The sequence below is a fragment of the Adiantum capillus-veneris genome, chromosome 8 (assembly GCF_014529385.1).
Source record: "Adiantum capillus-veneris isolate H3 chromosome 8, ASM1452938v2, whole genome shotgun sequence".
Classification (NCBI taxonomy): Eukaryota; Viridiplantae; Streptophyta; class Polypodiopsida; order Polypodiales; family Pteridaceae; genus Adiantum; species Adiantum capillus-veneris.
This window is the reverse complement of record NC_140938.1, coordinates 10,578,517-10,600,769: the sequence shown is the minus strand read 5'-3', so window position 1 is coordinate 10,600,769 and position 22,253 is coordinate 10,578,517. Positions and strand designations below refer to the sequence as shown.

The 22,253-nt window shown below is 40.6% G+C and overlaps 1 long non-coding RNA gene across 1 annotated transcript in view; it reads left to right on the top strand.

The window, feature by feature from the left end:
* The window catches only part of LOC147451661 (uncharacterized), a 44,879-nt gene extending 38,533 nt beyond the window's left edge, over nucleotides 1-6,346 (top strand). Inside the window, exon 3 of the long non-coding RNA XR_015188977.1 lies at nucleotides 5,718-6,346. This is a non-coding gene — a long non-coding RNA (uncharacterized LOC147451661). The remainder of the gene's footprint in view (nucleotides 1-5,717) is intronic.
* The last annotated feature ends 15,907 nt before the right edge of the window (nucleotides 6,347-22,253 follow it).

The window sequence follows — 22,253 nt, the reverse complement described above, 5'->3', positions numbered from 1 at the left end:
TGGATAGCAAGACCAAAGAAACAAGGCAGCATTGGGATCATTGATGCCATGCTGCATGCAGAAGCATTTTGTGTCAAATTAGTCATCTCGTTGACGGAGAAAAAGCAAGAATGGACTATCATGGCGTGGGATATGATAAACAGAGTAGAGATTTCCTCTAAAGGGGGCACCTAAAAGGAGGCCACGGTGCACGATAAGATTTTGGCGTCTATGTGGACATAGCTTAAGCTTGGCAGCAACACAGGGAAACTGCATGAGAGTGTAACAAAGTAGCTTCAACCCTAGAATGGGGGGAGAAGTTAAGATATTTCAGGGGCTCCTCACTCCATTGGTTCCCCCCTAGCTCTCTAAACTCGAAAGGGGTTTCCTTGGACCCATTTCGGAGGAAGTTGCTTGTTAGATAAGCAACAAAGGGATCTCCAAACTTTCTCATCTTTGGGATGACCGAAACCTCTGTTGGAAGGATGTGGAGCTTTTAGTGCTTCAGCATAATTTGGGTTTGTATGAAAGGCTTTTGATATGTAGACTCTTGGAAGTGCTGTCATCGTCACCTTCACCCGCCTCTGGGTCAGAGATAGACTGGAAGGCCTAGCATTGGCCATAAGGTGTTCTCACTCCCTGATATCTATAGTGAGCTGGTATACAAAGTGGATTGGTTTGCCCCACTCACCAAAATATGGAAGAAAATTTGGTCGGAAGAGCGTTCGCAAAAGAGTGTTAATGCCATCTAGGAGATCAAATGGCCTAATAACATGAAGTTCTTTATGTGGAAGGTGTTTTGGGGAGCCATGCCTACTAGGATCAAGGTTTGTGCTAGAGGGATCGGCACTGACACTTGCTCTCATTGCAGGTCATCTTTTGAAGACCCCTACATTTGTTTAGCAAGTGCTTTGCCTCGCGGAGACTGGTCGTTAAAGTTTGCAAATGGGTACGGAAGACCTGGAAGGTTATCTTCTATATAGATGGTTATCTTCTATATAAATGACCTGATCCTAGGAGGGGTAGTTTTCAAAGCCAATCCATTCTAATGTACACCCAAATGATCAGATTTTGTTACCTTAATCACGTTTGGAAGTCTAGGAACCTTTGGGTCTTTGAGGCAAAATTGGTTGTGGCTCAATTTGATGATATTGTGCGTTTGACTACCGAGCTCATACATTTTGTAGGAGCTAAGAGAGGGACAACAATGAATATTAAAGAGAGGCACCACGCACTAAGTTTCCTAGACCACTTGCGAGGTTTTTAGTAGCACCCCTGGTTTGGTTTCTTTTGTGTTTGTGCTCAAGCCCCTTATGGAATTGTTGCCTCCTCAAGGCACATGTAGTGCTTGAGGGCGATTGCAGTTTATGAAAATTCTCTCCACTCACAATTATGAGTATGGCCGCCAATAAAAAAGGAAAAAGAGACCTTATTGCGTGTATTTTGAAGATGTTCACCCTTTGGTCCTATAAAGTAGTCTTTTGTCCTTTGGTGAATTCTTTCTATCTTTTGTGGTGCGTATGCCCTATCAACTACCTCTTTTTTGTGTTAATTTTTTCGATTTAATGCTTCTTTTAGTGCTAGGATTCATTATGGCCGAGTCTGCCCTTGATCTCCGGAGTCATGACAGAAACTCAGTACATTGAACTTTGTGTTGATGTATGCTCATGTGTGTGCGTGTGGTGTGTGTTGTGTTGGGGAGCATATGATAGTACCTAGTTCTACACCCACTATTGGGCGCTGACGACGTTAGTGGGGATGTCGTGGTATTTAGTCAATACTATGCATGATGGAGTTGATGGTTATATTGTCTTGTGGGTGACTACCATGGGGCTATACCTTGCACTTTCCTTCAAGGGTGAATCTAGGCTTATCCTGGATTCATCTAGGTATATTCTTGGCATAGAAATTGTTGTTCAACATAATTTAGGATTAACGAATGACATCAACAATAACATCCTTCGAGATGTTTCATTTAAAACGATTTGATTATCAGCAAATAGCCTATTTTGGAGTATAGAGCTCAGTGGGCGTCTAGCTCTTCCGAGGTCGGTGGCTCTGTCCATTAATATTATCTTTGGTAGGAGTGGGCTCTGAAGTCTGTTGCGAAGCATGCTCATCCGGTTGTTGAGTCCCTACTCTAAAGAAGTCAGTGATCTCCCTCTGCGAATGTCTCCCACCTACCAGGTCTCCTCAAGAGACTTTCCTTGTGTTTGCGCAGCTCTAGCAAAAACAACCCGAGGCATCTCTGATACTGATATCTTATGACTCTAGCCAACAGTCCAAAGCCCTCTCTGAATAGACAGTGAATGCGGCCTCGTATCTCGTAGTATACCGGACAACGACAAATGTGATGTAACTCTGTCTTTGGCTCTATATGACATAAGTGGCATATCTCGGCTTCTGCTGGTACTCTCCCAAATCTGCCAGTCTCAATCTCTAGCTGATGCGATGATCTGCGCATTTGACCAATAGCTCATCGTATCCCATAGGATAAACGAGTGTCCATATAGACCGGTCTGATCACATATCCATCCTCTGTTAGTTGGAGGAGATGCTCTCTATAGAAAGCCATTTTTGTGCCCAACTCTTGTACCAGTTGTATCCATGTGCTTCTAGTATCTAGTTGAATCAAATCTTGACGTATAAATCTAGTGGTCTCTCTCCATGTGAGAGAAAGGGAGGGTGCATCCAAGGAGTACTAGAATGGAGGTAGTCTATCCATGCTGAAGCCATGTGACTGAAACCATGATGTCATCTGTCCATACCAACATGCTGTGTGCCCTTGTAGGGCTTGCTGTCGGGATGACTCAACTGCTAGCCGAGCATATCTGTCTCTGAGAATGTCCCATAAATTATGCATGAAGGAGACCGATTTCGTAAGGGCCTCAACTATGAGAGGAGGGGTAGCTAGCTCAACCTAAATAGTCTCAAGTGGCACTGAGGCCTTAGTCCAAATCATCACACACACACACACACACACACACACACACACACACACACACACACACACAGAGAGAGAGAGAGAGAGAGAGAGAGAGAGAGAGAGAGAGAGAGAGAGAGAGAGAGATTTTATTATCGTCCTTGGAGGTCAAAATTTTATTATCGTCCTTGGAGGTCAAATATGACTTATGGGACCAAAGTTACATGTGATGTAGTATGGGTATGGTTGATGAGTGACTCTTGATGCTCCAAAATTGTGGTGATGAGAGTCTCAATGGAAAGCCCACACTGTGTCCGGGAGAGGAAAATGTGTAGGTCTAAGTCATGGCTGAAAATGTGAGAGAAGCAAGTTGAGATGTGACCAAAAGCTGAGCACTCTAGTAGTGTGTGGTACTCGGACTCTCGAACTTGCAGTGAGCATAATGTGCACAGTTGATTTGACTCTTCTCCATTGCCTCAACGTCCTGTCTCGCATCGAAGGAAATGGGAGCTAAGTTGAATGGCTTCGATAGTGCGTATTGCCGACAAGGGGATATGCTCAAGCATGTAAGTGTGAGTACGGTTTCCTCTTTCTGCGAAGAACATGGTTTTGTAGTTGGGGGCAATATGGGCGCTGTAATGTATGAAGCGCGACCCAATGGATTTCTCCCAAGCCGTAATACATTGGCGTTGTAGAAAAGCTTCATTCACTTGGGATTCAATTGAAGCATCATGTAGCAAGTGTAATGCATCCCATCTCCCAAACCACTTATTTATGTCTTGCATCCATCCCGTTGCTTTTATGCGTCTTTTGAACTTTTCTCCTTGCTTCCCATGCAATTGTAGGAAGTTGATGTAAGGGGTTTAGATGCATCTTTATCATGTACTCCATAACCCTTTCCATGCCCATAACCTCAATTGGAAGAGATCCCGACTCAAGAAGTAGGAGCATATATGGTGTTTTTGTCTTAACTTGGAGAAAGTTTGTAAGAAAACGCCGTTGGACATTCTCAAACTCTTTCCAAGTAGATTTTGAGATGCTCCCGCCCCTCACTTCCAACTCCATAAAGAAGAACTGGTGTCACCAATGCATCAAAAAGGTACTTCTTGAGAACCCAACACTTGATGTTTTCCGCATTACACATGTTCTCAAATGTATAATATGCTCTCTTTCCCGCTTCCAAACGATGCATAGCACATTCATGCCACTTGTGATTGGACGGAACCTCAAGACCAAGGTACTTAAAGCTCTCAACAACTTCAAGTGTCTCATTGTTGCATACAATGCATGGCTTCTCCTTATGGTTGGTTTTCACAAGCATAACCTTTGTTTTGGATTCACTCACAATCAACCCACTATGCAAGCAAAAGTTCTCAAGGATAACCATACGCTTTTGTGCATCTTCTAAAGTGTGTGCTAGAAGCACTACATCATCCGCATACAACAAAAGCACCATTACCGCATTGCAAATAGTGACGTCTTCAATGCCTTCTTCTTGCATAAAGTCAAGTACCATTTGTTCCAATTGATCGATGCATAGACCAAAGAGAGTTGGCGACAACGGACATCCTTGTGTTAGTGCTTATAAAAATTTCTGAAATTTCTCTTCCCATGCGCAATTGACAAATCACCTTCTCATAGATACGAGAAACCGCAAGCATAAACTCACTTGGCACTTGAAGTTTTTCCATCCTTCTCCACAAATTGTTATGTGGAATCATATCAAAAGCTTTCTTAAAGTCCACAAAACAACAATACAATCGTTTGCCTTTCAACCGACTTTCCTCCATGAGAACACGAAGAGTGATAAGATGATCAATGGTGCTATGGCATCGACAAAAACCCGCTTTTCATTCTCTTTAGTCCAATCACTCAATTTCATCTCCATTATGCACCCAAAAAAAAACCTGCTTGTCATTCTCTTCAGTCCAATCACTCAATTTCATCTCCATTATGCACCCAAACAACTTTTCCATGAGAGAGAGAGAGAGAGAGAGAGAGAGAGAGAGAGAGAGGTGTGTCTCATGAAACACGTCATTGTCAATTTCTTTTCAGAAATAGAGTAGTTTGATTGTTCAGATTTTGTGAAACTTGTTGTGTTTTATTGGAGGCTGGCCTTGTGATTTTATCACTTGTTTATCTAGTGGAAAGAGTCTTTCCACTTTCCATTGTTGTAAGCCTTTTCATTTCTTGCGGCCATGCCCTTTGTGCCTCCCAGGTTTCAATCTCCCATTTAGGCTTCGAGAAGTACATGCCTCAAGCATGTTGCCCAGATATGCTTTCATAATTTGTATCTGGTCACTTTTACTTTTGACAAGATCGTTTTTTCCAAGATCTACAATGCTCGATTGATGTTGGCACCCAAGATTGACAAGAGGCCCTTCATCCCACGCTTTTTATGCCAGTGTGAGTTAGTGTTGAGTGTGGCGTACACTTATATTTTTGCAGGCATGAATTTTCTCCTCGATTGATTAATTGCCCAGTGGGTGATGCGTATAGGATAGGTGGGTTCACTTTTTAGAAAGATTTAAGACTAGGCTACTCAACTGAAAACCTTGTTTGATCCCTTCTAAGGAATCGGAGGAATTCAATGGAGAAATTGTTTCCTTTGGTGAAAAATTGGATCAAATAAGTGTAAAATTGAAGGAATTTAGTTGTGCCCCCTAGAATTACCTAGATGAAGGTTTAAAAAGATTTTAGAGATTTTTTTTTTTTTTTTGAGTATTACTTGGGATGGCTCTTTATCCCTCATCTATGACATAATTAAACTGAAGTCATGCATAGCCAATTCTGATTAAACTCTTTTTCTTTACAGGTATCTGCAACTGTAAGCCAGATGCATATTCACACGTGTCCTGAGCTCACTTGAAGACTAGCATTATGGATTGCCGTTAAGTTTTCTCCATGACCTTGCTTGAGTTGTGCTATGGAACTTGTAAAGATACCGATGGGTATATTTTAGACTTCATCATCTCTTTTAAGGTCTCCTTGGTTGTGTAGCTTTGAACTGCCTCTTGATTTGTACATTAAGTGGTTGTGAGTACGTAGTCCTTGGAAAGGGAGGCAAGACACCCGTCGGAGAGTTCATAGTAGCTTAAAAGGAGGCAGGGCTTCTGCTTTATCCTTCCTACTCCATGTGTCAGCTTTTAATATGCTAAATTCTATGGCATGCTTGAGTTGCTCTTCAAAATGAATGTAGCCTTAGCTGCTCCATCATCATCTACCACATTTGCGGGCGAGCTACACAACGTTAATCGAGTTCAATGCAACTTTTAACTTTCAATGCAACTTCTACTTTTTGGATCAAAGCTGTTTTGGCTTTCTAAGGAAGCCTTAAGAGCAGGAGAGACATTTGGAAATTTATATTTTCCAATAGGAGTGATTGTAAAAATTCAGCTGGACAATTGAAAAATTCTATTGTTTAGTTTGTTAATGGGTCTTTTCAATTCACATCCTTAGATAACTTCATTTCTTTCTCATTTTAATTTTTTAAAATGCCAACTTAAACCTTCACCTTGTTTCCAATCATTCATTTAGTTAAAAAGTACTTTTAACTTTATTAAACACCATCTGATCCATACAATTTTTTTTTCGTTGTAGTTGTAACTTTTTTCTAGGGAATCTTGGAAGCATTGGATTGTCCAAGGAGCATAATACTTTCAACCCATAATACTTAAAACAATTATCCCTAGACTCCCACTCTTGGCATCCATGTAAAGTCCGGTGATGGATTTCATCATATGTATTGTATTTTGTACATGCTGTGAGGAAGAGGCATGATAACATGGTGATGTGCTTCCAATGGGAAAGTTGTAAATTTAGGGCCCGAGGTGCTCTCTATCTCCCTTAAAGATCTGTGAGAGCATCACTTTGCGCACTTTTTGTTACCCTGTGGCACATGGGCAACACATTGCCTTTGCATAGAATCTTGTATAGTAACTTTCAACGTTTCTAGGAGACGGACTTTAGTATGCCGTCCTTACCACATACACATTCTTGCTAGAAACTTTGCACATGGCTACATATGGCGAAGGCATACACCACCTGGAACCAAGAGGTCATCAGTCCATGTAAGGTTAGCTAGGGAAGATCTCATCATCTCCCAAAGAGAATAAATACAAGGATATGGATTGCATTTGACCATCTCTTGTAAGACCTCCCTTTGTAGAGGGCTTGCAAGAGCAATGCAAGTTGTTGTCACCATTTCAACAGGTAATAATTGACCCATGGACTGCATCTAACCATCTTGTTGGAGCACATCCTCCTATAGAACCCTTGCAAGAATAATGCAAGTTAAAGCCACAATGTCACCATCGGTGTAGGGAAAGTCTTTCTTTTTGTAATGATAGGATTCAATGTCTTTCTTACCATGCACTTGATTGCTCTTGAGACATCTCTCATCGTCCTTACATCTAGATTGCTCTCTACCTCTTATGAAGAATGAGAAGAGCACTTTACTATTCTTGATCAATGGATTTTTACTTTTGCCAATCATGTCATCAAATTTGAGGTATCACCAAGTGATGGATTGCTAATCCCAGTAAAAATAAATGTCACATGAAGGTAATGAGCATGATACACAGCTTTCACATCTTCAGTTCAACTTCCCTGCCATTAAGTGACTAAATTAACAATAAACACATTTAATGTGGCACAATCAAATCATTTTCTCTTATTTTCAAGCAAAAAGACCATAAGTTAAACCTTTTCTGAACTAATCTACTTCTTTAGGCTGCTATAGGACTTTTCTGAAAGCAACTCAGATCACTTTTCAATTATGAATATGAAGTAAAAAGATGCAATTGTATAGTAGACTTTGCGAATGCATCAAGCTCTTCCCACTCTTCATCGGACATAGACTCGAGCTTAGTTGTTAAGTCGAGCAATGGTTTCAAGTACTTTTTTTTAAGAACATTCTAAAGCTACTTTTCCAACATGGGATGTTGCTACCATTAAATCTCTTGATATTAAAGAGCTCTCTATGTGTCATATCAATGCACAAATAAGATCAAGAGTGTGGCTAATGTCAATATGCATAAACACTATGCAAAAAGAGATGGGAAAAGTCTTACATAGTTTTGGTAATATTATAGCATAAAACTCAACGAAAGACATAAATAGAAAGAATAATAATGTATAGTAAAATGGATACATATTGATCTTTGCCTCATAATAAGTGCAAACAAAACACTATCAAACTGACTCAAAAAATGAGCAAAAGCACATGTATCCATCCATACCAGTCCTATTGTGAGGTTGTGAAAGGGGAGATCCAACAACATAATCCACCTCGCATGGGTACCAAATAGTCCACACTTGACTTCAAAACACCTCATGATGGCCCTCACAGAAGGTGCAAAATATATATGCCATAGGTTTAGAAGTCTCTCACAAACATATAAATGTAGTATCCAAATGAACATACGATATCAAGAGATATAAAGACTAAAGAACTAATAATAATGGAAAATAATGAGCTCACACATGCACCAATAAATGAGCTCACACATGCACCAATAAATGCAAGCAAATCATTGATAATATCTGTATAAGTTGCCAAAGAATATTGGTTGGGATGAAGTAAGCTCCCATCTTGATAAATGTATAAAAGGCATAAAGTGAGGTCAAAATAAACTTAACTTGCCTCAACGACCAAGTGGCATGAATCAATCAAAACTGACATAAATAGCTTAATTATCTTAATCAAAATAGCAACAAGCGAGCAGGAATCACTCTAAGTAAAACCTATGTGAGGGAAATCAAAATTGGCTACATAACATTGCAAAGCCTGAAAGCAACAAGGAGAGAGCATCAAACTTTGAGGGAAATTGCTCACTAGTATACACTCGCTTACCTGTCATACATAACTCTAACCAACCATAAACCATCAAGAGATATAACTATGGAAAAGTTCATAGAACATCAATAGAGTCCAAAAATACATCAAATTTTAGAAACCACTACCTTGGAAAGATTATATCACTCATCATTGCATATGTTTCAAGCACATGCCATAGCCCATAAGGCATAAAACTACGTCAAGTGTATGCTCAAGCACATACAAAATGACCTAATAATAATATATACACATATCTATCAATTTTCATAAAGCAAGCATACATGAGTGCATCTACAAGGAGCCTTCCTTTGCATACTCTACAGCAAGACCAAGTCTTAGTGGTTTTGCCTTAATTGTGTATAGAACGTAGTCTATGTATACACAAAATTAATTTTCAAGCACTTTACTACCTCATGAGTGCGCCAAATTTTCCATACCTATCAGTTAAAGAATTATATACTTTATGGTACCTGCATGTGCTGCCTACAATTTCAGGAAAAGAAACCTCAATGCTACCAAATTTCTTAGGAATTTCGGGCCTTAGCACCACTTCAAGGGATTCACCCTTTGTGAAAAAGGACATGCCACTTGCAAGTAGAGAATCTAGGAAAATCCCCATTTACAACGTGAATAAAGTAAATATCCCTTTTCTATGTTTATACAATTTTCAACCAGAAGAATTATTCTTATCTACATGTTCTCAATAAGTCTAGTGGCTTGGACTACTCTATGATCCGCCATCCTTATTCTGAATGCAGTTAGCTTCATTTTCGTTATTCCTAGCTTTTTTCTTAGATGCTTGCCAAGAATGTTCACTCCAGCTCCTCCATCCAGAATGACACTAGATAATGGTTCCCATTATTTTTTGAGCTTATAATCTATAGGATTATGGAAACTTCATCGTCTTGAATGACTGCCAAATCCACTGTTCTGGCCTCTGCTTCAACTTTTCTCTTTTGTTTGATGAAGTTGGCCGCCTCCGGCAATGTGCATCTAATACCATCCAATTCCATAGTTAACTTTTGGATCCATTCACAAACCTTCACATAAATTTCATCTTGCTCCTGTCTGAACTAGAAGAATTCTCCTCTTGAGTGTCGTCACAGCCATTTCATTGTTTTGCATATGATTGCTGGCTAGCTTTGTGATGAATCCACTTGATCCTTCCCTAGGCCAGTATTTCCAACTTCGGCCAAGTCCGCTCTCACTTGCCTTGTTTCATCTACGAGACTCTATATTGTAGCAATCATAGGCTCCTCAAGACTATTTGTTGCTTTCTTCTTTCTTGGTTCCAAAGATTGAGATGGTAGCTTTTGAATGGTTTGAGCTTTTGAGCATTTTGGATGTTCTAGCAACTCACTTGAAAAATTCTTAGTAACTTTTGCTGCAAGCTCCCTCTGTTCGTGCCATTCATCTACAATATTCTCTTTACCCTTAGCCTTCCATACCTTCTCTGCTGATCCCACTTTTTGGCTTTGGTAGAATTATCTTCTTCTGTTGGAAGCTCTTCAATCACCACTTCCTTGCTTGTGGTGACTACTCTCATGGGTATTGGTTCTGGTGTTTTCTGATCAGTCACCTCTGACTTAGTTGATTTTGAACATTGAGCTACAAATTGGCCATATTTTTTACACAGGTAGAAATTTAGATTCCTTTTTGAAAAATTGCCCTTGCCTTGACGTCTACCAGTGCCATTCTGGTACCGACCTCGACCAACCCCATTACTTGTGCTGGTTTCGGTTTCTTTAGACCCATTGGTTCTTTTGTCATAAAATCTAATATCTAACCAACCCAAATGATTTTCTCATATTAAATTGATCATTTAATGTGGGAGAATAAACGGAAACAAGGGCTAGAATATAGACATGTGCTTATGGATGTATCTCAACACGAGGCCAAGGTTAAAGGGTCCAAATGAGAGAGGGTATGTGAAAGATCAAGGCTACCTAATGGAGCTTAAAGACCTTAGGGTTAGCTTCATTAAAGACCTCAAATGGTTAGTGTTAAAAGTCCCTTGACCTTAGACAAGCTAGGGTTGTGCTTGAGGTGGGAACCCGGCCCAAGCTTGAGGTGCTTGTCGTACTTGCTGACTAAGGTGATTGAGGTACTTAATGACTACATGCTAAGGTGCTCCATGACTAAGGTGCTTAAGGGATTCAAGGTGTTTCCAAAAGTCAACAAGATCCCTACTCAAGGGGGGGCAAGCCCTCATTGTAGGAGCTAGAGAGAGAACACACACACACCCTCACATCAAATTCAAGGCTTACCTAATGAATTAACAAGGACACTTGTCAAGTTCCTCTTCATGTTGCCCTCATGGTGTGTCTCAAGCCTATTGGTTGGCCTCTCAAGGGGTCCATTGATAATTTAGATAATTGTTTTAATTGATTATGAATTTATTAATTCCTCTCTCTCAAAGGACACTTGTCAAGGCTAGCATGGTTGATTTATATGCACCCTGCATGTGACTGGCTAGGGTTGTAGGGGTCCAATCATCTTCTAGCATGAGCTATAAGGGGAGTCTACCAAGGAAGCTAGGGTCTAGCTTGGGGGGTATACTCTCCTCCCCTCCCCCCCCAACACACACACACACACACACACACACACACACACACACACACACACACACACACTCATTGTGTGAAGTGCAAAGTGCAAGAGCTCTATCTCCTTCTCCAAGATTGTTGAGAAGTTGAGAGTTTACACCAACACTCTTGGCTATGGGATGCAAATCCAACCAAGAGCCATGCTTCAATGCTTAAGATTTCCCTTTTCATTACTATGCAATTATGCTATGCTAAGCAATAAGAGCTATGATAAGTGAGGAACTATTTCTTTCTCCTATGAATGTTTCTTCTTCCTCTTCCCTACCCTTATTCCCCACTAGATCTCTCCAACTTTGAAGGTGTTTGAGGCCTTGAGACTGAGGCCAGGGACGGTTAATACTTTTACAAAGTTTATGTTATGCTCGTGATGCATGAAGCTTTCCATATTCATTGCATCACTTGTCATAATAATCAATATCTAATTCTCCTAAATGATTTTCTCATGAATGATCATTTAATATGGGGAAGTGCCAGGGGAGAAAAAGCTAGAATATTGGTTAAGTTAGCAGACCGACCACAGTAGGGATCCAAAGGAGGGAAAATAGGGATCCAAAGGGGGGGCCATCTGCAAAAGAGCTATCTGCACCAATGGGCTTAAAAGACCCTAAGGTTTAGCCCATTAAGACTTCCAAAATGCTAAGGTTCCAAAACTCAAAGGTTGTGTCCAAAGGTCAAACATTAGGGAAATTGGATGCTTTGAGTGTGCCCCAAAAGTCTTCATCCATCCCTACATAGGAGGGGACGAGCCTTGCAAGTAGGGGATGAGAGAGAAAATCACACACACACACACACACACACACACACACACACACACACACACACACACACACACACACACACACACACACACACACACACACACACACACACAAGCTCCCTTTACACAAAAGGAATGCGGGACACATGTCAGCTTCCTAGCCCAGATGCCCACAAGGTGTACTCAAATCCTATTGGATGGCCTTGGAGGTGGAACAATGAGAATTAGGCTAGAGTAAATCTAGTTTAATTAATTTAAAAACACTTAATAAAAGAACTAATAAGAATTAAGCTCTCTACAAGACTATTGGAAAGTCCCCCAAGGGGTCCAATGAGCATTCAACAGCCCAATGGCTTTCTTGATTCCTATTGGCCAGAAGGTAAAGGGGTCCAATGAGAGTTTAGCTGAATTAATTAATTACCTAAATCTCTCACAAAAGGGGAAAGGGGGACACATGCCAGAAGGCTATCACTTATGCTCCTTAATTTCCATTGGCTAGGCTTGGGGAGGTCCAATAGGGCTGTAGCATGAGTAATTAGCAAGGGAAGCAGACCAAGAGAGAGAGGGAGCTGATTTTCAGAAGGCATTATCACACACAAACTCACACAATCTCATGTGTGAAGCAAAGAAGACTCTCTCTCCTTCTCAAGCTTTAATGGAAAGCTTATCACCTACTCCAAGCTTGTGAGAAGGAAGGCCTACACCAACAACTCTTGGCTTTGTGACGCAAATTCAACCAAGAGCCAAGCTTCAATGCATGCTCATCTCCTCTACCATGCTAATTACTAAGCTAAGCGATGCTAATATGAGTGATTATGTGAGGAGATGTACATATTTCTCGTAAGAATACTCCTTCTTCCTCTCAATCTACTCTCATACCCCGCTAGCTCTCACCATCTTTGAAGGTGTGTGAGGTCTTGGGTCTGAGGCCGTGAGGGAATTGATGTTGTGCTTGATAAGTGTTTTGCTTAGTGCATGTTTCCATCTTCATTGCACTAGCTAGTATTGAAGGAGCACAAAGAATTGTATTGTAAAATGTCTCTCTTGATGGGAGAAACCATAATACAAAGCCTTTTGGAGGGGGGACCGGCTCCATGCAAATCCGGTCCTCAACTGTTGTCAATTGCTTAATTTCTCTCTCTTTTGAAGTATTTTTCATGCTATCTAACTACGTGTTATGCTTTTTGTCGCTCTGTCCACCCAAGCACTCTTGTTATTATCATTAGGAAGCTATTCTAATGAAATGCTCACTATGTTCATGCTATTTTCCGCTACACACAAGTTACTAGACCATTGGTATAAAATAGCACAAGGTTTCTCGTTTCTTGCTCAAGAAGGGAGGTCCTCAAGGTAGCTATAAATGGTTGGTACTATTAATTGCATGTGAGTAAGTAGAATAGGGATTTTTCAGCCTTGCAGTGCACCTGCCTTTGTGCAGTTAACGGGGCATCACCGTCGAGAGCTATGGTCTTAATAGTGGACTCCTACTAGGCTTGCCTACGGCTTAACCACTATTGAGCTATTAGAAGCTTGATAGGAGACGGTGTTGTTTTGGTGTTGAACGACCCTCTCTTCTATTTATTGCAATTAATGGTATTTGAGCCACGGGTACAGTAGCTTGAGTGCTTTTTCTAAAGGGGTAAAGAGGAGTAGCAACTAGGGCTTGAAGTGCCAAAGTACACCTAAAAAGTTTACACCTAAAAGTTGTTAGAATGGCTGACAATAGGAAAGAGAGTGAAATTAACGTTGATAACCTTGATTTTGCTAATGAGCAAGCTACTAATGATGCCCCGATGCTTGTTAACTATCTTGTTTCTAGGCTTCAACAAGCCATGGGCAATCCATCCCTGTAAAGTGAAGTGCAACGGCAGCTCTGTGCTCATGGGATTCTCCAAGCTCCCCACCATGATGAGAGAGCACCTAGGAAGCCTCCTTGCGAGACTTCCAAAAGAGGTCTCTCTCCGATTTGGGAAGAAGAAGAGGATCCCTATGAAGAGCTCATAAATTTTCTCCTTGATGACACATCTCCTTCTCAAAGGAGAACGCAAGAGCCACCACCGAAGGAACGAGAAAGAAGTAAGTCTCCCACCACCTCGACGGAGATTTCTCTATGAAGACGGCGGGCTAAACGCTCTCCATGACCTCCAAAACAAAGAAGACCATCGCATACTTCTCCACACCATACTTCAAAGAGGGATGACAAAAAGCAAGAAAAGAAAAAGGCGAGAAAGAGGACACTCTCTTCTCCATCTTCTTCATCCGCTTCCTCTTATGAAAGTGATGGTCAAGACAACAAAGTCAAGGTAAGAAAAAGGCGAGAAAGAGGTCACCCTCTTCTCCATCTTCCTCAAATTCTTCATCTTTTGAAGAAAGTGATGGTGCACCTTTGAACCATCAAAAAGAAGAGGCCATAGAAAATCCTATGCCGCATGGAAGAGGTCATCCAAGCTCAAGAAGTTCAAGGAGGGAGGGAAGAGCATCTCTTTCCTTACCTACGATGGCACCTTTGGTGCTACAAACAAAGTCTTGGCCTTTATCCAACAATTCGATGCAGCGTTTGGAGATGAGGGCTTCACGAAGTCCTCTAAGCTATGCCATGTAGCTATGCACTTTCAAAAGTCCGCCAGGCAATGGTGGTCTAGCCTACGGGCCAACGAAAGCTCCACAAACATGGAAAGATTTAAGAGCTTCCATTATGGAGTAGTTTTTGGCCACCGATGCTAAAGACAAAGTACTCACCGAATGGTGAAGCTTAAAGATCTCTCCTTACGAATCCATTCACAAATATGTAGACAAGTTTTGGGACCTAAAACTCAGAGCCACTGTCTTCAAAAAGTTTGATTTTGGAGAGCAAAAGCAACAATTTTGTGCGGGCTTAACTGAAGAAATGGCGGAGTATGTCAACTCCCAAAGGCCACGCACCATATCGACGGTTATACACCATACTATGGTGGCCTCTCGAATCAATTTCCAAACGGGGGCTAAAAGAAATTCTAAGCCCATGAAAAACAAGGGTTCCAATGAGCCTAAGGGGAAGGACAATGTCCAAAAGTCTCATAAGGGCAACTCCAACAAAGCTAAAGAGAAGGGAGTTTACTAAGGCAAAAATAAACTCTCTCCTGAGGAGCTTGAGCGTTATTGCAAGGATAACCACTGTTTCAAGTGCGGCGAGCAAGGGCATGTGTACCGCGCTTGTCCCAAAAAGAACACCTGCCATGAACCTCCTACAGCTACCTTGGTCGAAATCCAAGAGTAGGAAACTCACCACAAAGGATCTCCTCTATGCCATGCTTGGGGAAAGGTAAGAGAACATGATGCTTTTATTCTCTTTGACCCTGGTGCTACTCACAATTTTATATCTATAGAGTTGGCCACCAAGCTAGGCATACAAGCCTAGGAGATGGGAGATGCCCTACCTGCAAACAGTGCTTTCAAGGGGCAAGAAGCTTCAGTCACTCCCTTAATCGGGAAATTGAGGTTCCATGTCCAAAGCTATTTGGACAAAGAGGACTTCTTTATCTCTCCTCTCAAGCATGAGGATGTAATCCTAGGGGCATCATGGTTTGATCGCATGGCTGCCAATGTTAAATTACCTAAAAGGAGAATATCCTTTAAGTTCAGGGGAATAGATATGTGTATAGCTGCTAAGGAAATGGGTAACACTATGCCCATTGTACATATACAAGCTTTCAACAAGTCAATAAAGAGCTCTATTTCCGTGTACATGATTTTTGTTAAAGATTCTCAAAATGAGCCTAATGTTTTAGCAAAAGAATATACACAATCAAAAGGAATTAGAGTTATCCAAATTTCTCAAGGGGTTTCAAGATGTCTTTATTGACGACATCCCTTGTGAGATACCTCCTAAACGAGGCAATGATGACCATGCAATTGAACTTCTTCCAGGAAGTTCACCGCCTAACAAACCTCCTTATAGAGTTTCTCAAGCTCAACAAGAGGAGATTATGCGGCAAGTGCATGAGTTAGTTGAGAAGGGAATGGTTAGGCCTAGCTCATCTCCATTTTGTTCTCCTGTGCTACTAGTGCAAAAGAAAGACGGCACATATCGTATGTGTGTCGACTATAGAGCACTAAATAGGATCACTATCAAGAATAGGTTTCCCGTTCCACGGGTAGAAGACCTATTTGATAAGCTACAAGGGTCTACCTACTTCAGTAGGATTGACCTAAAAAGTGGCTATCACCATCAAATAAGGATAGTTGATCAAGACATTGTAAAGACCGCATTTCCCACCAATTTGGTCTTTATGAGTACATTGTCATGCCTTTTGGCTTGACCAATGCACCAGCCACATTCAACCGCTTGATGGAGAAGCTGTTCAGGCCTCATCGAACCTTCACTGGAGTGTTCTTTCATGATATTATCATCTACTATAATTCATTAGACGAACACAAGCAACACCTCCAGGTAATATTTCAAGTTTTGAGAGAGAATAAACTTTATGTTAATTGAAAGAAAAGTGATTTTTTCTTGCAAGAGATTCAGTATTTAGGTCACATTATCTCTCAAGATGGCATCCAAATGGATCCATCAAAGTTAGAGGTAATAAAAGGATGGCTTAATCCAAGGAATCTTCATGAATTAAGAAGCTTTATAGGTATGTGTGCATACTATAGATGCTTCATAGAAAAGTTCTCACTAATAGCAGGACCATTACATGACCTAACAAAGAAAAACGTTAGGTACACATGGTCTGCCAAGGAGAACAATGCTTTCGAAAAGCTTATCTCTCAACATGTGCTTACACTACCGGATCTCTCAAAGCCATTTGAGGTCCAATGTGATGCTTGTGGTGATTGCCTTGGAGCAGTTTTGCTTCAAGAAGGGCATGCCATAGGCTATGAAAGTCGAAGGCTCAACTTTGTTGAGCAAGCTCTAGGCATGTATGAAAAGGAACTCCTTGTAGTTCTACATGCCTTAGACTCATGGAAGCACTATTTATTGGGGACTCCTTTCATTCTGCGAACGGACCACCAAAGTCTTAAGTACTTCATGACACAGACCAAGCTCTCTGACAAACAACATTAGGAGAAATATGAACCTTGCATGGGCCTTGTAAGGAATCCTAATTTTTAGGGATTAAGGCTAATGGTGTGTAGGGTTAAGGGGACAAGGGCATTCAAGAAGCTAGTTTTGAGTAGGCTTTTCTAGCCTTTTTTTTAGACACATGTAGGATGTGGACCTAGGAGGTCACCTTCTCTCTCTAGCTTTTTGAAAGTGAAGGGAGTAAAGAGGTGTGGCCACATCATCAAAAACGTGGATCACTAAGAGCCAAAATTTGATTTAAAAAAATAATAATTATTTTTACTTATTTTTGACTTAAAATTCCCCCCCAACATATATCCATATCAAAAAAGTATTTTTTGACATTTTTTAAAACTTACAAGCACTAAAAGTCCAATTTTTCAAAAGAAAACTCCCCCCCCAAAAAAAAACCTTTCTTCTCTCTTCCTCCTCCCTCCTTTCTCCCTCTCCTCTCCCTCCCTACCCCTTCTCTCGTCCTCCTCCCCTCTCTCCCTCTCTCCCACTGTCCCCTTCTCTCCTCCCACGTTCCTCCCTCTACCTCCCTGCCCCCTTCTCTCCTCCTTCTCCACTCTCTCTCTCTCTCTCTCTCCCCCACTACCCCCTTGTCTTCTCCCATGTTCCTCTCTCTCCCTCCCCCCTCTCTCTTTTCATCCTTTGCTTCCTCATGCAATAGCTACCATGGTGCTCAAGGACATCACAAATCGTATGCATACATATTTGCTTGTTCGTAACGTTTGCATCGAAGGTCGCACGTGAGGGTGAGCAGAGGTCATCCGAGGAACGTCGTACCATCGGTGAGATGAATGTTGATGATTCTTCAATATCTTGCCAATACCATCACATATTTGAATAAAACACCCCTTTATGCAAGGTAACAATATACTTCTTACTTTTGATTGTGTTCTTCTTATCATAAAATTTGAAGTCTAAGGTGTTGCCTCTACTTGTTTTGTAGTGCTTGGCACAAAGGTTGCTTTTATGCACAAATAGTGAAAGGCTGTAGGTTAGAGAGGCCAAGTGTCACCACTTTTCCTCTAGAACAGTCTTCTTTGTTACATCTTGCAGGTAGGTGCTTCAAATCCACGCTTATTAGGGGTGGTAGTCTCATCCTAATGTATATTTTTATATTGTTTATTCCCAACTAGATAGAAATACTTGCAAATTTGTACAACATATACTTAACAAGTGTCTTCATTATATAAATTGCAAATGTTGAATTCATACATGTTTTTGTTACAAGGTGACCTCTTGCTATGCTAGTTGAGTGGCGTTGTTTGCAAGAACGGCTCAAGGAACTGGCATAACATGAAGCTTTTTACGGTGGCACAAAGCTCTCCTCAGCGGCAATGTGGCTCCCACTACACCAAAAATCATTATGCTGACATGAAGAGATCCCTAGTAGGACAATGCAAAAACTTTTCATCAGCAGCAACACACTCTTTCCTAACATGAGGGCACTCCTACCAAAGATATTTTTATGTGATAGGTCACCCCAAGAGCATACCATGTCATGGAATGGATGTAAGAACTATGACCACACTACTCCTTGTAAAGTGTTCACAGATGTATGTTTATCAAAGGTAATGAGAAGAAATTTGGACTTTTTTGTTTGTTGATGTGTAAGAGCACTCTAGGTCTACCATATTTTAGATTGTTTGATAAGTTAAATAAAATTTGTAGTCATTTAAAGTGTAAGTTTGTTTTTGTTTGGTAAGATTGTACATGAGAAGACATAATAAAGTATAAGAGATCTTGACGGAATAAGCCTCGATTAGATTCCTACCATGCACTTGTGACACCAGACCTCTCCTTGAACCTTTTGATTTCTATCATTGTGGGAAGTCTAAGGGTGTTCTATTTTCAAATTTTTAGCAATAACTTTTTTTAAAAGGAAATTTTGGTTATTTTAAAGTTTGTACACAGTTTAGGAGTTCATTCTGATTGTTTTCCTTCAGTTTCAATTTTTGATCGAGGGCACTCCTTGGAAGCCACTTTTGAAGGTGTTAGGGTGAGATTTTGAGAAAGTTTTGTATGTAGGAAATGCATTCCTTAACACAATAAAAAACATTGGTTCTCTGAGTATTTTCAGATTCCATGGTTTTAATGGCCGTTCGAGCTCGTAGATTAAGGAAAAAGTAAGAAATGTCTGTTTTACATCATTTTTTAAGAAATTGCCAACTTGCACGTTGATGTTTGGAAAATCCGAGTAAAATATGATTTTCTTGCATCACACGATAGTCGAAGAGCGCGACGAGATGAACAAATTTATGTGAGACAAGCCCAAACAGATTCAGAGCCAATTGAACACTAGAAGCTCTTGAAAACAGCCTAAAAGTCCAACACTTAAAAAAAAAAAAAAAACTTACCACTTGAATTAATACCATGCATAAAAATAAATTTTGTACTTGTCATTTTAGGGCCCCAGGGACCCTCAACATGAGGGGCCACAAGGGCGCGCAAATCAGCCATCCAAATTTTTGGATGGCTGATTTGCGCGCCCTTGTGGCCCCTCATGTTGAGGGTCCCTAGGGCCCTAAAATGACAAGTACATGCTTTTTTTGATGCATAGCCATGAGATAGAATTGGGCAAATTGATGTATTCATAGCAAACTCCCCCCCCCAACAATGGCAAATAGCTAAACATTGTATCATGCCATGCATAAAAATAAATCTTGTACTTGTCATTTTAGGGCCCCAGGGACCCTCAACATGAGGGGCCACAAGGGCGCACAAATCAGCCATCCAAATTTTTGGATGGTTGATTTGCGCGCCCTTGTGGCCCCTCATGTTGAGGGTCCCTAGGGCCCTAAAATGACAAGTACAGGCTTTTTTTGATGCATAGCCATGAGATAGAATTGGGCAAATTGATGTATTCATAGCAAACTCCCCCCCCCAACAATGGCAAATAGCTAAACATTGTATCATGCCATGCATAAAAATAAATCTTGTACTTGTCATTTTAGGGCCCCAAGGACCCTCAACATGAGGGACCACAAGGGCGCGCAAATCACCCATCCAAAATTTTTGGATGGCTGATTTGTGCGCCCTTGTGGCCCCTCATGTTGAGGGTCCCTGGGGCCCTAAAATTTTTGGATGACTGATTTGCGCGCCCTTGTGGCCCCTCATGTTGAGGGTCCCTGGGGCCCTAAAATAACAAGTACAGGCTGTTTTTGATGCATAGCCATGAGATAGAATTGGGCAAATTGATGTATTCATAGCAAACTCCCCCCCCCCCCCCACAATGGCAAATAGCTAAACATTGTATCATGCCATGCATAAAAAAAAGCTTGTACTGTTCATTTTAGGGGCCCAGGGACCCTCAACAAGAGGGACCACAAGGGCGCGCAAACTGGCCATCCAAAATTTTTGGATGGCCAGTTTGCGCGCCCTTGTGGCCCCTCTTGTTGAGGGTCCCTGGGCCCCTAAAATGACAAGTACAAGCTTTTTTTGATGCATGGCCATGAGATAGAACTGGGCAGTTTAATATGTTCATAGCAACCCCTCCCCCCCCAAATGGCGGATACCTAAACCTTGTATCATGCTTATCAACCATTTTTTACTTCCTTGTGTCCATCCCCTGTTCTTGGAAATATCTTGGTCCCTATTTGTGCCTGGATGGGCATTCTACGCGCCGTTGTGGTCCCTCTTGTTGAGGGTCTCTGGGGCTTCAAAATGACAAATAGGGGCTTTGTTTTAATGTATGGCCATGAGATAGAGTTGTAGTGTTTGATTTCCGGAGTATTCACTATGTCAAATTTTCCTATATCATATGCGTTCACCACAATGGATTGAAAGTAGGCCTTATAGGCCTTACCTACACATGTTTCTGTAACTTTACAAGAATATAAATTCCCTTCTGTTGAACACATGTGCTATGTTACATATACTTTAGTGAACTCGCAAGGTCAAAGGCCTCACAAATTTTGTGCACTCAGAACATTTAGCACTAGAAATCAACCAAACAAGGAGCCAATTTTTACTTCCTTGTGTTCACCTCGTGTTCTTGGAAATGTTTTGGTTAAGCCATTTCTTTGGTATTTAAAACCACATGTGACCCCTATTGTTATAGTATCCGACCAAAGGTTTCTTGATTAGCAGTTATATAGGTTCGAGTGATACATAATTTCTATGTTAACAATGCATGTATCTATAATTTATGTTTACACTTTCTCTATCCAAATGAGCTACATAGTAAAAATCAAATCCGTAATTCAACAATTAAGTTCACAAGGTGATAGCTATTGGTATGATTTTTAACAATACCAAATAAATAGCTACCAATAGCGAATGAATAGGGATATTTAAGAAGGTTTGATACCAAAAACTTGTCAACACTACTCAAAAAGGTGGAAACTCAAAGGCTTTATAATATATATGATGAAACAAGAATCAATAATAATTCACCCCTCTATATCTACACCTCCATCTCAAGTTGTCATTTCTCTAAGTCAAGCTTGGCATATGCATAGTATGGAAACAATAACATTTTGGAAAGCAAGAATTTAGCTTTCTTAACTTTTGAAATGTTGCTATTGATATATATTCAACATCCCCAAATGAGGAAATCTTGACAAAGGTTACGATCCACTTAATAAGAATAACCATTAGTGATTAAACTGAAATCAAAATATTGCATGAATTTCTTCATGGTGGAATGATTAAGACTTGAAACTTCAAACATCTTACAGGCAAATCAGAATATCCAAAAAAATCAACAATATTTCTCAAATCTGTATGAAACTCCAATAATCTAAATAAAATACTCTCACTCAGTGCGACACCATTTAACAAAAAGAAATACTTATATTGCATTTATAGAGGAATCCAGCCTCATAAAAATAATTACAAATGGAGACAATGTTGTTGCTGTTAGGCTTCTCTTACAAGTATTTGTCTTTCTCATCTAGAGATTCATATACACGAGTATTTGTGTGTCTATGACACTAGGGAAGATAGTAGTACTATAGGGATGGCTTTTCTAAGAGCTCCTAGAGAGTACCTATTGGTTCAAGATTCTACAAAAATCCTACTATTCTTATCAAAATCTTTTAACACGGTAGTGAAAGGTTCCTCACGGAACAAAAATAAGGTGATTTCCATCT